This window comes from Microtus oregoni, unplaced genomic scaffold (assembly GCF_018167655.1).
Source record: "Microtus oregoni isolate MIOR12 unplaced genomic scaffold, Mior012 000004F_ref0000308, whole genome shotgun sequence".
Lineage (NCBI taxonomy): Eukaryota > Metazoa > Chordata > Mammalia > Rodentia > Cricetidae > Microtus > Microtus oregoni.
The window spans coordinates 22,430,350-22,446,080 of record NW_024543063.1 but is presented as its reverse complement, the minus strand read 5'-3'; positions in this window follow the sequence as shown (position 1 = coordinate 22,446,080).

The window sequence follows — 15,731 nt, the reverse complement described above, 5'->3', positions numbered from 1 at the left end:
GTGCTAAGCCACCCTCAGAGAGACTTCCTCCTGCAGCAGAGAAGAACAAATCCCGAGACCCACAGTCAGACATGCAGAGTGAAAGACCTTGGGACACTCAACTTAAGGGGGTGTCTCCCTCAAGCCCCTTTCCTTGGGTATCAGGAAACCCTGCAGAAGAGGAGGCAGAAAGAGTGTAAGAGCCAGAGGTTATAGAGGATGCCAAGAAAACAAGGCCTCCTAGACGCTAACCTGGCAGGTACACATATGAGCTTAATCTCAGACCATGGCAACATGCACAGGGCCAGCATAGGCCTGCCCAGGATGGGTCCTAGAACTGAAAGAGTGGATACACACCCCACCCATAACCCAGAAGCTGTCTCAAGTTGACAGCCACTTGTAAATGAAAATTTAGTTTTCTCCAAGGGAGCCTCCCTGGGAAAGCAAACCACTCTTAAGGGCAGGCCCCACACCAGAAGTAGATGCCCAACACAGAATTAACTCAGTGGCATCTTTGGGGGTTCTTTGTCTCATAATTATTTTCCCTCTATCTTACAGGTCCTTTGCATCTACATTATGGCTTCCTGTCTGGTTTTTTTTATGAGATTGCTGTGTGTGTGTGTGTGTGTGTGTGTGTGTGTGTGTGTTTCTCTGTATCTACATGTGTTTCTTTTGCTCTTTCTTTGTTTTTTTTCTTATTTGGTTGTTTTGTCATATTCAAATTTGTTTGCTTTTATTTATCTTATTGTGTTTTATGTTTGTTATTATTTATTATTATTTAAATGCCTGTTTGTTTGTGGGTCCAGATAGAAGCAAGGTGAAGAGAAACTGGGAAGAGCTGGGGAAACCACAATCAGAATATATTTATGAAAATAATCCATTTTCAGCTAAAGAAAGAAAGAATGTAGGAGATGGGGAAATGGTGTCCTTTCTGCAGCAGAGCAATGGTATGGCAGGAAATAGAAAGTGTGCATGTGTCTATTTCTATCTGGTATATCCCCTTCTTTTAATAGAGCCACCAGACTTACTCTTCAGACTGCATCCTAGGGACCTTATCCAATCCCAATTAACTCTCAGGGGCCCCATCTCTGAGCTCATAGGTCAACTGAAGATTCCAACTGTGGCAACAAAATAAACAACATTCGTTTTGTTACTATGAAATATTCATAGCTTCCTGGCTACCAAGATAGCATGGAGGAGAGCGGGCAGAGGAAAGCTGGACATGAGCTAAACACAATACACACTTGCATGGAAATGTCAAAGCAGAGCCACTAGCTTGAACAATTAAGGCACATGAACAAAATCAGCCAGAAGATCAGTGTAAGAAGCCTCATGTACTCCAGACCTGACAGTTCCGTCTTACACAGCTGCAGCACAGCAACAAACTTTGGAGTAAAATCTTCACAACAGACCAAATCCTAACACTTCTACTGATGTCCACGCTTGTCCACCATGGGACTAAACTCCAACTGTTCCATCTACAGCATGAATCAAAATTTTCTCATGATATCCCAACACCTTTCAGGCTCTAGATTATAAGTGTTGGGGACATCTCTACTAAAGTTCCAAGACAACAGACGACAATTTCAAATCACAGCCAAACAGCCTTAGAGCACCCCTGATAAAGGCTCAGACCTCTGTCTCATGACCCCTCTCCCTTGATGTCAGGCTCGCAGTACCAACTAGATCCCGTCCTCCCTCAGGAATGCCCTCCGGGACCTTTACTCTACTGGAAGCCCATCCAGAGGGCACACTTAAAGTGCCACGGAAAGAGGACCTCCCACATTTCAGTTCTTCTTGTCTCACACCTGTCTCCACCCAAGACAACAGCATAGCTGATCCTTTCAGGGAAAAACTCATTGTCTTCCTGCAGGCACAGATGATGGATCAATGTCTCACATCTGTCTCCACCCAAGACGACAGCATAGCTGATCCTTTCAGGGAAAAACTCATTGTCTTCCTGCAGGCACAAATGATGGCCTTGCCTTGATCCCAAGGTCACGGCTTCTCTGTCACTTTAGGATTTAATGAACCAGTTTTAGTATCGCATGACACACAGTATTTTGTTTCAAGCATTGTGTAGGCAGAATGAGTATTGTGTCCTTGGTGGCTGACCTTGGAGACTAATAACCTGTGGTCCCAGCTACATCCAAGACTTATCTGTGATATGACTTGAGCCCTCTTCCGTCTGAGGGTACTTCATGCTCATGGTACACATGCAGACAGAGATGCGGGCCAAGCATCCATACACATAAAAACTACCTTAAAAATAAATCAGACCACTACATCTTTTCCAGAGCCTCGAGGTCCATGCCCCAATACATGTGTGGGCAATCATTTGAAAAGAATGCCCACACTGCCTGTCACTCAGACAAGAAGTCTGACTCTAAACGCAGAAAGGGGGTGTGTCTATTCACATAGCTTCTTACCAGCACAACAAAACTATGTTCCATGTCAACATGACGAAATAGAAGCTCCGTGCATACCACTGGATCATGTAGGGTGAAAGTCTACAAAGGACCACACCTGAAGTGTAATTGAAGGCCACAGTCCTGACAGAACCTGCTTTAACTTTTAAATGAAACTTCTCTTCACTCACCAAGGTTTTATAGGGGACTCTCTATAGGAGGGGAGGCAGCTGCGAGGCTAATTTTATGTTACCCACTGAGCTCTTGATGGTCCATTAGCTCCCTTCCATCCTTGCTGCTCTTGTACATTCCTTTCCTGCCAACGTCATTCCAGTGAGTCTCAGAGGAGAGTAATATTCTCACAGCAGTTGCAGAGGCCAAGAAGGAACGGCTGCCATCTTGACTCCAAATTTCTTCTGACCCTATAATAGATCCCTTAGCAAACCTCGGAGCCTGCTCTATTACTCCAGAGTCCAGGCCCCATCCTGTCCACCCAGAACTTCCTTAGAATGGGTAGTATAGGTCCCACTTCAGCCACTGGCTAAGTAAATTTTCTGCTCAAAGTTAATCCTTTTAAAATGAAAGTAGCGGTGCTCCTGCCCTGCCAGCTTCTTGCCATCCAAGTGACATTCACAATGAGCTAAATCCTATTTCCTCCTGTTGGCCTCCATTCCTAGCACCACATTGGTTTCTCATCGTTTTCTATTCTGCTAATATGGCACATTCTACCCAAATCCTCTTTGGCCTCCATAATCACAAGGCCTCCCTGTGTGCTTTTCTTTCCCCATAATGCCATGTTTTGCCATAATTTTATGAGGAATGAAAAATAATGAGGCATAATCTTGTGGCTTTGTAAAATAGTCTAAGCATTGTCTTTGTTTATTTGACTACTTCAAAATAAAATAACAGATCTGAGCCTTGAAAGTATGGTCTAACTGCATTCTCATCCCTCAGGCATCCCGCTCCCAAGACAGCCTCTATCCGAAAGCCTGCATTCATCGTTGCTTTGCTTTGGACATAGTTTTACTGCAATCACATGCATTTCTTTCTATGAACTAAAATTCATCCGCTCCTCTGCTGTCCAGATGATGGGATGCCTGTGCTATGTTGGCAATACTATTGTGATCATCCTTGCGTGTGTCAGCTGGAATGAACACACATGCAATCTTTTATACGCTTGTAAGTGGAATCCATGGTTTTAGAGTAGAAGATGAACCAAATGAACCCGAGCAAAGTCCCAAACATGATGTATTTTTGCGCATTTCACTGTGCATACTCATATGTTTGACATGAAATTGGAGATCATCAATTGTACACTAAAGCAGATTGATTTATGTTATATGGTTATGTGGCTCTTCTAGTACAGGTAATAGTGCCAAGGCTGCAGGAAAATGGAAAGTGTTGCGGAACAATCGTTTTGTACACCGTGAAGATTTGTTGCTCTTTTTGGTTTAATAAAGAGCTAAATGGCCAATCACTGTGCAGGAAGAAGTTAGGCAGGACTTGTGGACAAAAAAAAGAGCACAAGGAAGGAAAAGGGTGGGCTCTCCAGGAGATCTGAAGAGGAGCAAGATCAAGATAAATATGTCATGTTGAGAAAAGGTACTCCCACAGGGTAGAGCATAGATAAGAAATATGGGTTGATTTAAGTTGTAAGAGCTAGTTAGTAATAAGCCTAAACTATCGCCCAAGCATTCATAATTAGTAATAAGTTTCTGTGAGGTTATTTGGGGAGCCAATGGTCCCATTGAGAAACTCCACCTACAAACAAGTATTAGCACTCTGCCGTTCTCAAAGCCAACATCATAGCCTTTTATCCTCTGGGTATGTCTGAAAACAATGAGGGTCAGGCAGAAAGTACACCAGAAAGATAGTTAACAAGTCTGGGGATGAAATAAAGATCTCCACTGAACTGCAATCAAGTATGTATGTATGTATTCGTTCGCATGTATGTGCATGTATGTGTACAGAAATATGTGTACACATGGGTATGCAAAGACTGGAGGTTAGCATCGAGTCATTACCAATTACTCACCACTTTATTTCTAAATATTTTATGTATATATGTGCTTACACATTTTTGTGTTCACACATATGCATTTCTGTGTGCATGCGTGTGTGTGCATGCGTGTGTGTGCGTGTGTGTGTGTGTGTGTGTGTGTGCACATGCCAGAGAGCAGCACCATGGTCACTCTCAATCACTTTCCACCTTTTATTGTTTTTTTTTTTTATGACGGGGGTTTCTAGATGAAGTCAGAGCTCAGTGATTAGGTAACACTGCACATGCAGCAAGCCCCAGAGACCCGGTCTTTATCTTTCTAGTGCTAGAAATGATGCATGCACCACCAGGCTTTTAACTTGCTTTTAACCTGGCTGCTGGGGGTTGAAGGAAGCACTTACCACTGAGCCATCTCCCCAAACCTATGTCATCAAATATGAACCTGTAAATAGAACCAAGCTAAAATAGCTCAGACCCATTGCTGCACAGTCCTCAGGGGTTACCTGGCCTCAGACAGAGATCAGAATCTGCCAGAACAAGGCACCCCACAGGCCAAGAGACACTGATGAAATACAACACCACTGATGGATTCGGGGGATCTTTTGTGATTTATATAAAAGGTGGGTAAAGAGACCTACTAATCCTTACAATAGTCTGAAAACCTTGTGGTAGAGACTATCCCCTCTATTTCTGTCCTGAACAAACAACAGGAGGTTTAGTCTTCGGGCTGAGTTGTGGTTTTGGTTAGACATGCCAGAGAAGGAAAATGAGCAGAAAGATTGACAGTTTTGTGTTGTTTATTGGGAGAAAGTCTTCGTTTAGTTTCACAGAAATTAAAAACCATAGCTGAGATACACTATGTGGAAGCTATGGAGCAAGGGGAAGAGTAGACAGAAGCATTTAAATGGGGGACATCTCAAAAGACATAACATTAAGAATCATTACAATGGGGCTGGAGAGATGACTCAGAGGTTAAGAGCACTGGCTGCTCTTCCAGAGGTCCTGAGTTCAATTTCCAGCAACCACATGGTGACTCACAACCATCTGTAATGAGGTCTGGTGCCCTCTTCTGGCGTGTGAGCATACATGGAGGCAGAATGTTGTATACATAATAAATAAATAAATCTAAAAAAATTACAGTTACAAAGTAGCAACAAAAATAATTTAAAAAAAGAATTATTACAATGTTTAGTGAGTTCCTGCTAAGATTGGTTGTTTGTAGGCAAGATTCTTGTTGGTATTTCTCACCTGGAGACAGACTCTGGGGGACTAAGGGATATAGATGAAACTCTTGTCACTTGAATCACAGGGCACAAGCAAAAAGAAAGTCTTACCAACCACAGTGACCTGCAGCACCTTCCCAGGGAGCAGGTCAAGTCCTCTTAGCAGCAGCACTGCTTCTGGCAGCCACACTTCTGCTGGCAGCAGCCCTTCCCACAGCCACAGCCACAGGAGCTGCAGCAGGTGCAGTGGCAGCAGCAGACCACAGGGGTGCAGCAGCCACAGCAGCGACCACAGCAGCCACAGCAGCCACCACAGCCTCCCCAGCTACTACAGCCACTACAACCCATGTTGTCAGTAGAGAGGACTCAGGTGCAGTGAGGAGAGAGACTCAGGAGAGGAGAGGGAGGTGTGATCCCACTTCTGCTGGGGGAGCCTCCAGAGGGAAAGAGCAGCACACATGACCACTTCCTTGTTGTTTGGCTCAGTTGTCATGAGAGACTCTCAAAGGCATTATTTACTTCCCTTTGGAATGTCAGCTGGATTTATTAGATTACTTCCTTTGTTTCTTTTTCCTGTGTGGTGTGACTAAAGTTACAGAAGACCCACATGGTACCACTGGCAATGTTCGAGCTGGTCATTTCACATCTGACGGACACGGATCCATTATTGGGAAACTCTCCCAGTGTGGTGTCATTTTCTTACCCAAAACTGGAAAAAATAAAAAGTCTCAGGCACAAACGTCATTGTCAAAGAATCCAAAGAACCCTGCCAGGGCTCATTCACTGCACAATGGGAGATTTGCCTCCCTCCTTCTGCACGGTTGTGGCATGAGGTACCGTTCTAATATCCAGTGTGTTTGATACTGTGATGTCTAGAAAACATGAGAAACCCTTCACAACATTTTAGGATCTATTTTCTTTCTTTTTTTTTTTTTTTTTTTTTTTTTTGGTTTTTCGAGACAGGGTTTCTCTGTGGTTTTGGAGCCTGTCCTGGAACTAGCTCTGTAGACCAGGCTGGTCTCGGACTCAAAGAGATCCACCTGCCTCTGCCTCCCGAGTGCTGGGATTAAAGGCGTGCACCACCACCGCCCGGCCAGGATCTATTTTCTTTTTCTAACCCCCCCACCACTAAGCTTTAAATGGGTAGAGACTATTAGAATGAAAACTTAATTGGGGAAAATGTTATCCATTGATATCCAAAAGGAAAATCTGCATGTCGAGCTATTGGTCTACAAGGGTAGACACACAAAGAGAAAATAAGTGAAACAGACTGGGGCAGGGTGGGGTAAATTACCCTACTTGAGGAAATCTCATCACAGCCGAATAATTGGTTCTACCGTGAGCAGTATTTATCAAAAATAATCATCAATTTCAGCTTTTACTAAAAACAGTGAAAGAGGTATGTCACAAGTAACATGGAAGAATTAAATTGCCGCAGATCTGAATTTAAACAATGTTAATTGTTCATCAAAAAGAAACAGTGCGTGCAGAGGGATGAGTAGGAACGTGTAGACAGCGAGCATCGGGAACTCGCCCTGTTTTGGGAATGTGGAACTGAGGATGAGGTGGTGGGCAGGAAAGGGCCTGGAAATGCCGGAAACATACAGACTCCGGACACGTTCAAAATCACCAACATGATCAGCATCACAAAGCCTCACTTGGTCACAGCGGCGTATGACACAGTGCCAACCCCATTACTCAGCTTTAAGACACCTGCCAGACAAGGAGCACAGGGCTCAGCTTCAGGACCTCTCAGCAGGAACACGGTGGGACCATCCTCAGGCATCTTTGTTACCTGCTTGAGAAATACTTTCCTTCTAGGTGAGTTTTCAGTTGAAGTACGGAGCGGCGGGCTGTGTCCCGCCACCCGGCTAGCTTTACCCAAAATAATTACACGGAAACTGTATTCTTTTAAACACTGCCTGACCCATTAGTTTCAGTTTCTTATTGGCTAGCTTTTACATATTGATCTAACCCATTTCTATTAATCTGTGTAGCCCACGAGCTGGCTTACCAGGAATGATCTTAACCTGCGTCTGTCTGGAGTGGGAGAATCATGGCGACTCCCTGAATCAGCTTCTTTCTCCCAGCATTCCGTTCTGTTTACTCCGCCTACCTAAGGGTTGGCCTATCAAATGGGTCTAGGCAGTTTCTTTATTAATAAGAAATCACTCCCACATCATTTCCCCTTTTTCTGTTTAAACAAAAAAGAAAGGCTTTAACTTTAACATAGTAAAATTACATATAGCAAAACACTTATCAAGCAAGAATTACAGTTACAATATTTATATCTATTTTATCTTTTATCATAACTAAGGAAAACTATATCTATTCATTCTTCAACTCCATCAAAGACTCCAGAAGGATATAATACTACCTAAGTAAACAAGAAATAAGAAAACTCTAGAAATGACAGAGACATCTTGCTGCCTGGACAGTCACCCAAAGTTCTTTTGTATGGTTGGGGCATCCATCTTCAGCCTTCAGGCCCAAAGTATCCAGCAGACATTTTCATGAAGCAGGAAATTCCAAAGACAGTTTAGTCATTATCTGTTGTGTCCTGTAGAATGTCTCGCAGACTCTTTCATGAGTCATGAACCCCGAAAGACCATCTCACCTTTAGGCAAGTTCAGCAGTCCTCTCTCTGCGGGTTCTCTGTGTCCATTTTATGCAACAGTCCAGGCAAGAGCAGTTTCTTGCCCAAATGGCTATCAAACTCCATAAGGATCCTCTTTGATGCCCATCTTTCTCTCGAAGTAGATTGGTGCTGCCAGGAGCAGACGTGTCTCATTGTCATGAAAAGTCCTAAGTTATTAAAATATTTTAAATGCCATATTCTGTAGCCTTTGAGAGATATGAAGAATGCCTATCTGAAATATATCTCTATATATCTAGAAAATCTAAGTAACATGACTACAAACTTGACTATTATGATTATCCATCAACAACCTATATTTCCTAATTATACATTACATTTTAAAAATGAACTACACAATCACACCTTATTCAAGATCAAAAATACATATACATATAACAAAATTGACCTTAAAATCCATACCAATGCAAATTATTCATACCTATATCATATCCCCCTTTAAATGTAAAAGAACACTTATAAACAATATTTTGGGAACATGGGCGCAGTTTTTTCTCTCCAAACTGCTTCCTGCTGAATGGGGCGTCGTTAATTAGGTCTTTCATGGTATAACCTGTGTGCTAGTTTCATCTCAGTTGGCAGTTGAGCGAAGCAATTTTCTGAAGATGTTCACAACAACCTTTCAGGAGGGCGTGGTCTATCATACCAAATTGTAATAGAAGAAATCCACAGGGTCTGGTCCTCTGTGAAAACAAAAGAAGACCCTTTCCAAAGTATCATATCCTTAGACCCAAATTTTGAAATCGTAATACCTTTATATCCATTCTGGTTTAGCTTGGCAGCCCATGTAATGAAATGTCTGTCTGTACTTAGCTCCTTTACAGTCAAAAATTTTAAAGAAAACACAATGTACATAATCCAGACTCTCTGTGAATTTTCCATTTTTACGTGGCTTATTTTTCTTTATTTCTTTTAATCTCTTAACTATCTGTACTCTGTCTCTTTAAAGACTTTACCCTTTTTTTAAGACATTTACTTTATTCTCTATATTCTTATTCTTCTCTCTCTCAAGCCTATGTACATTCATCCAACACTGTGATCCACTGAGGTCTGTTATGTCTGAATCTGTTTTATTGTGAATCTGTAATATTTTTACTATCCAGGAGCATTTCTTAAAATGTTAAGCACTTCTTAAAAACTTAAGTTGCACCATGTACAGGTAATACGGTACCGCCTGTGTCCTGCCCAGTTGAAACCTTAAATGCGCTGTTTTTATGGTAATTACGGTAGTTCCTGCCTGAGACCAGCACAGTTCAGCATGGCAGAGCTGAGCCAAGCTGCTCCTGCCTCAGAGCCATTTGGTGCCCCTGAGCCACACACAGTTCCAGGCACACAGCAGTCCACATTGCCATCAAGCAAGCCATAGAGCTTTACTCCAAATGCTCCATTCAAAAGCTCTGTCTCCCACAGGAGCCAGACAGAGATCGCAATGGCGGCACAGCCCAGAAAGCCGGCATTTTAAAACAGCCAGTTTTTTCCTGCTGCTGAGTCAGGACAATTTCTTTGCGGCACGCAACCCACAAACAGCAAAAAGCTGTCTTAAATTCTCTTTCTCTCCTTTTTAAGCCCTCTCAGGTTTTACGTGGAGTTCATTAGCACGTTGGGTGCCACTCTGTTGAAATAAGAGCAGTGGGCTGTGTCCCGCCACCTGGCTAGCTTTACCCAAAATAATTACACGGAAACTGTATTCTTTTAAACACTGCCTGACCCATTAGTTTCAGTTTCTTATTGGCTAGCTTTTACATATTGATCTAACCCATTTCTATTAATCTGTGTAGTCCACGAGCTGGCTTACCAGGAATGATCTTAACCTGCGTCTGTCTGGAGTGGGAGAATCATGGCGACTCCCTGACTCAGCTTCTTTCTCCCAGCATTCCGTTCTGTTTACTCCGCCTACCTAAGGGTTGGCCTATCAAATGGGTCTAGGCAGTTTCTTTATTAATAAGAAATCACTCCCACATCAGGTGGTGGGCAGGAAAGGGCCTGGAAATGCCGGAAACATACAGACTCCGGACACGTTCAAAATCACCAACATGATCAGCATCACAAAGCCTCACTTGGTCACAGCGGCGTATGACACAGTGCCAACCCCATTACTCAGCTTTAAGACACCTGCCAGACAAGGAGCACAGGGCTCAGCTTCAGGACCTCTCAGCAGGAACACGGTGGGACCATCCTCAGGCATCTTTGTTACCTGCTTGAGAAATACTTTCCTTCTAGGTGAGTTTTCAGCAGCTATACTGCTGAGAAATACAGATGGGAAAAGGCTGTGGGAAGATTAAATGTGATGGTGTTTTACCTTGGCACTGATATTTTGAGTCAGAAAATTCTTTCTTACGGAGGACTGTCCTGTCTATGGTAAGACATTGAGCAACATCTCTGAACCCAAGCCAGGCGTAAGGACAACATTTCTCCCATGTATGACCCCTGAAAATGTCTCTGCCAAGTGAGTCCTGGAGGCGAAATAATTCCCTGCGATTGTAATCCACTCTTTTGTGACAGTGTAAGCTGAATATCACATATCACAGCAACCAACAGGGGGTGGGTGGGGCTGGGGGAATGGTTGGTTTCAGTTAGCCCTTTGAAGCATGCATCTGAATTTGATATAGAAAAACTCTTCTTTCCTCTTGAATTTTTGGTGAGACTTCCTGGGGTCCATGATCCTGGGTGCTAGCTTGCTTGGTGTCAGGTGGAAGGAGATGAGGGACTTGCTCTCTCTCCTTATTTGCATTTGGTGCAATCCACACAAACAGAATGTGTCCTGACATAAGTTGATCTCTGTTGTCGTTGTCTTCTTCTTTTGCTTTTTTCCCTCCTCCTCCTCCTCCTCCTCCTCCTCCTCCTCCTTCTCTTCTCCTCATCCCCCTCCTCTTCTTCTTCTCCTTCCTCTTCTTGTAGTTCATGGGAATTCAAGTTACAACAAACTACAGTTTATTTGGGACATGGAGGCTCCAGATCCTGGTGCCCACCCACCCTGGAAATACATGAGCATAAAGGGGGATATTTTGAAGCCAGTCTGGAAAGCTCACTTTGAAATATATGACAAGTTCTCCAAACCCACAATGACCTTGCCAGGTAGCTTTCCTGCGAATCAAGAGAAACATGACATCCTGACATCCTGACACAGAACCTGCAGTGTGAGAGGCTTAAGGGGGCTTTGCCTCCTTATGAGGGGTGACAGCTTCTCTCCATTAATCACAATGGAGGTGGAAACAGGGCAGGGAGAAAACAGTGAAGCTCAGGAAAGGCACACAGTAGGAGCCGAGGAATCACGATCCGTGGCCAGGAGGTGCATTTTCACCAAACGAGGCCACAGGACGGTCCCAAGTGAGCTTGAAAACTGATGTTCAAGCAAGACTAACTATTTCAGAACTGTGTTTTTACTGGAAGCATCGCTGGAGGAAGTAAATACTAAGGTAAACAAGTCCATGGCTTGAGATGCATTCTGTGAGGAAACACACTCAGGGTCTTGTGAATTCTCCCAGGGAAGTTGACATAAACAAGGAAGTGGCTGCCTGCCTCTGCGGGTCCACAGGTGTATTTAAGGGCCCCTTGAAGCCAAGGCAATCACACCTCCCTCTCCTCTCCTGAGTGTCTCTCCTCACTGCACCTGAGTCCTCTCTACTGACAACATGGGTTGTTGTGGTTGTGGTGGCTGCGGTGGCTGTGGCTGCGGTGGCTGTGGCTGCGGTGGCTGCGGCTGTGGTGGTTGTGGTTGTGGCAGTTGTGGCTGTGGTAGCTGTGGCTGCGGTGGCTGTGGTTGTGGTGGCTGTGGTGGCTGCTGCGGCTGCTGTGGCTGTGGTGGCTGCTGTTGCCGCCGCTGCTGCTGCAGCTCCTGTGGCTGTGGCTGTGGCTGTGGGAAGGGCTGTTGCCAGCAGAAGTGTGGCTGCTGCCAGCAGAAGTGCTGCTGCAAGAAGTGTTGTTGCTAGGACGGTTGCTGGCTCTGCTTCTAAGCTAAACAATGCTTGGGGCCTTGTGCCCTGCATGTGTTAAGACTTTTGGCCACCCATCCTGTTGCCTTCCTTCCTTCTTATCTACCCCGTACACTGGAAATGCTTTTTCAGTCTTTGTACTTTGAAGTTTCAGGGTTGTTTCCGGACCTTCTTGGTGATATCCAGGCTCCTACAGTTAGTTCTTCCTGTCCTCTAGGACTTTGTCCTCATGAGGCCTATATTCGCCGTGAGCTTTCTAATCTGGTTTAGCACATAATCTGAACATTATGGGTAAGAACAAAACTATATATGTCAAAATATATGTATATAATGAGCTTAAGATAATATCACTTTGTTAAAGAATTATGGTTAACCTTTTACTCTTTTGTTATATATTTTCACTAACTTGGTTCCTAGCTCTGCAATTTTGTTTAAAATGAAAGCGACTCGTTCTCAATAAATAAAATAAAAATACAAGCTACTCTAATGTGTCTGTCTGGTTTGTAAAATGTGGTCACTTGCATGGGGGGAGGTCAGTGGGACAAGAAGAGGTGACATTCAGACTCCAGAGAGATTAGTCCTTATCACGTCTTAGAATAAATTTTACAATAAAGATAGAAACTGGCATCTCCAACCTTCAGCCATCAGTGTCATAGAGGAAAATCCCAGCCTGCTCTTGCAGGGACCGTCATGACGCGCAGCTGAGCAACAGGTGAGCAACAGGTGGAGTGTTGGACAGGTGTCGCCCATGCCAGCACACAGGTGTCCCACGAAGCACTCGATATCCAAAGTTAAAGCAACGCTGGTCTTCAGAGAGTCAGCATCAAAGAGGGAGATGAATAAACTGGAATCAATTACAACAGTTCCCTAATGCCTAGCATTCTCTGATTGGTCACCCTTTCTCCCCTCCTATCCAGACTATGTAGATGTTCGTGCGCTTTGTGGAATCCTATGGCAGGGAGATTCTCAGTTCGCTTGCTGACCACACTTTCCACAGCCGTGAGAACAAGAGGGCCAGTCAGAAATCCTCCCATTCCAGCCCCCTCCCCTTCTGTGAGTACACTCTGACCTCTCCTCTTTCCTGCAGCTAACAGTTACCATACACACATCCCAGTTTAACCATTAACACTGCCCGGCCCTACTAAAACCCTAGCCTCGGAGACGTTTACTCTCTGGGTTCCTCTGAAGAGAGGTTTATTCTGAGATAGACCTTCCCTCCCTTCAGAACCACACCCTGGCTTTTTCTTCTTAGACATTTGACCTCCCAGTAACTTTTACCAAGCTGATCATTGGACAGAACTGAGCAGCCTTCCCCAGACCCCCCTTCCCAGGCTTCCTGCACCCTCTCTAACAAGCTGTGGTGCCCTCGTGGCTGCTCTTTTGCCTCCTGCTATCCTGTCTGGTTGCTCCTTCCACCACGGGAAACCCCAGTCTCACACCCTAGCTAGGTCTCTCCTCTCATTCATCCGATCCGTTCTCATATGCTCTCCACTCTCCCCTAGTTTTTGCTTCCCAGGAACTGAATACTTTCTAATCAGTCATAAAATTCATACACTTACCAGGCCTACGGTTTGGTGTTCCCCTCACCTAACCCCATCTCCGACCAGGCTGTGACTGCTTCAAAGGAAAGATTGGTACTGACAGAGCCAAAGCCCCTAGAGGCTTGACTGACAGATACACAGTATCTAGTTAATAACTTCCTAATAAGTGATTTCTAAAATGTGGCTTTCTTACATGCAAAACTTGAGAATAATGCGGAAACTTGCCAAGAGCCACACTCCAGCCAGCAGTTCCTTAAGCCAGCCTCTCCTGCCGAGGCTGCGGGTGCCCTTCTCAGCACAGGATCCAGATCTCATCAGCAAACAGAATACGTTTCTGGGACTGACTCCCCCAAGATGGTAACTATTGCTGCTCGCAACAAAGAAACAAAATGACCTCTCAGAATCTGAGGTCTTCTTTCACAGACGGGAATGGAGCAGACCAAGACACCTTTCACCTTTCAAAGTATGTCAATCCCTCTCTGGGAGAGCCAGTTTTGCAAAACCGGTGTGTTGAGCAATGCACAGAATTCTCCCACGCTCAGGTTGTGGCTACACACTCACAAGTAGCCTTTTCACAAACCATAGGGGTACAGAGATCCAAGACTCCTGAAGGCCGGTTAACCAACTTCATTTCTGCTTGCTGGGAGCTCTTTAAAGTCAAACATGGTTTCTTGGGAAAATTATTTTTTATTTTCATAAATTATTTCTTAAAGACATTTTTAAGTATTTCCATTTTAGCCAGTGGGAAATCTATGTTAAGTAGATAAAATTCAATTGAAAAGCCTTTGGGAACTGGTGTGTAAAGCTCAGTGGCACATACCTATACTCAAGGACCTGGGAACTATTTGTAGCAAATAAATATGAACTATTTGTACCAAACACTCTTAACGCGCCAGGAAAACATCCACCCACTTCCTTGGAGCCCAGAGACAGTACTTTGAGAGTTGACTCTGAAGACTGATGTCCTGACTTAAAGCTTAATGCCTCTTTGTTAGTCACTTTCTTCCTTGGTAAACTGGGGATCACGGCTTACCTTTCCCCTGATTCTTAGTTGAAATAAACGAATTCATAGGAAAAGACAAACGGAACAAAGGATCAGCCCTGCTTTCTCTTCATCTTGCCTTACTAAGCTGAACGTGGAGAGTCAACCCACCAAGGTTGGTCTCTTCAGGTACTAGCTTCACTTTTTAACCCAGGACAAACCGGCTCAGGGACCTGGGATTCTAGTTTGTAGATCCAAACCCTGGGGGGCTTCATTAGCATATGCAAAGTTGGGCGTGGCCTTCGAGTCAGCGGTGACACAGCGGCCAAGTCCACCTTATTAGAGTTCGCGCACCTACATAGCTGAAGGTACTAGACGTCCGGGGTAAGTGAGCAACACCCGTTTCCATAGGTAAGCTCTTCCGAGAAGTGAAGTTAATTACAGAAATTCCAGGAACTCGGGACCTCTTACTTCTTCCCGCTGGACTGTTTGGAGGAGAGGTGGGGGTGGGAGACTGCAGAGGAGCAGTGCCTTACGCGCGTGCGCCAGCATGCACACCAGCTGGCTTCAGTTTCAGGGGCCTTCTGTGATCTGCAGAGTTCCTGGCTTGCTGGAACCCACCCAAGCTGGTCTAGCCAGGATTCCTTTACAGCCCTCCCCAAGAGTAGATTAAGTAAAAACCATTCCGGTCTAGTGCCAGGAGCTGCCATGGTCACACCCAGCTTCCCAGGTTTTAACTAAAAGCAATACCAAATCCCAAGCCAAAAAACGAAAAGTTCCTTCCAAAGGAGGAAAGGAAAGGCTAACTTTGAAATTAAAGAATCAAGATTGTTGAGAACTATTTCAATAGAAACGAACACAAAGCCGTGTATCGTATCCGGTCAGTGCCCCTGCGGTAAGGAAATGCTTTATAGAATTACAAAGAGCCCTGGTTCCTCCAGGATCCACACGCGCACCCTGCTGTCTCCTAAGGCAAATGGCATTTTTGTATTAAGCATACATTTTAAATAG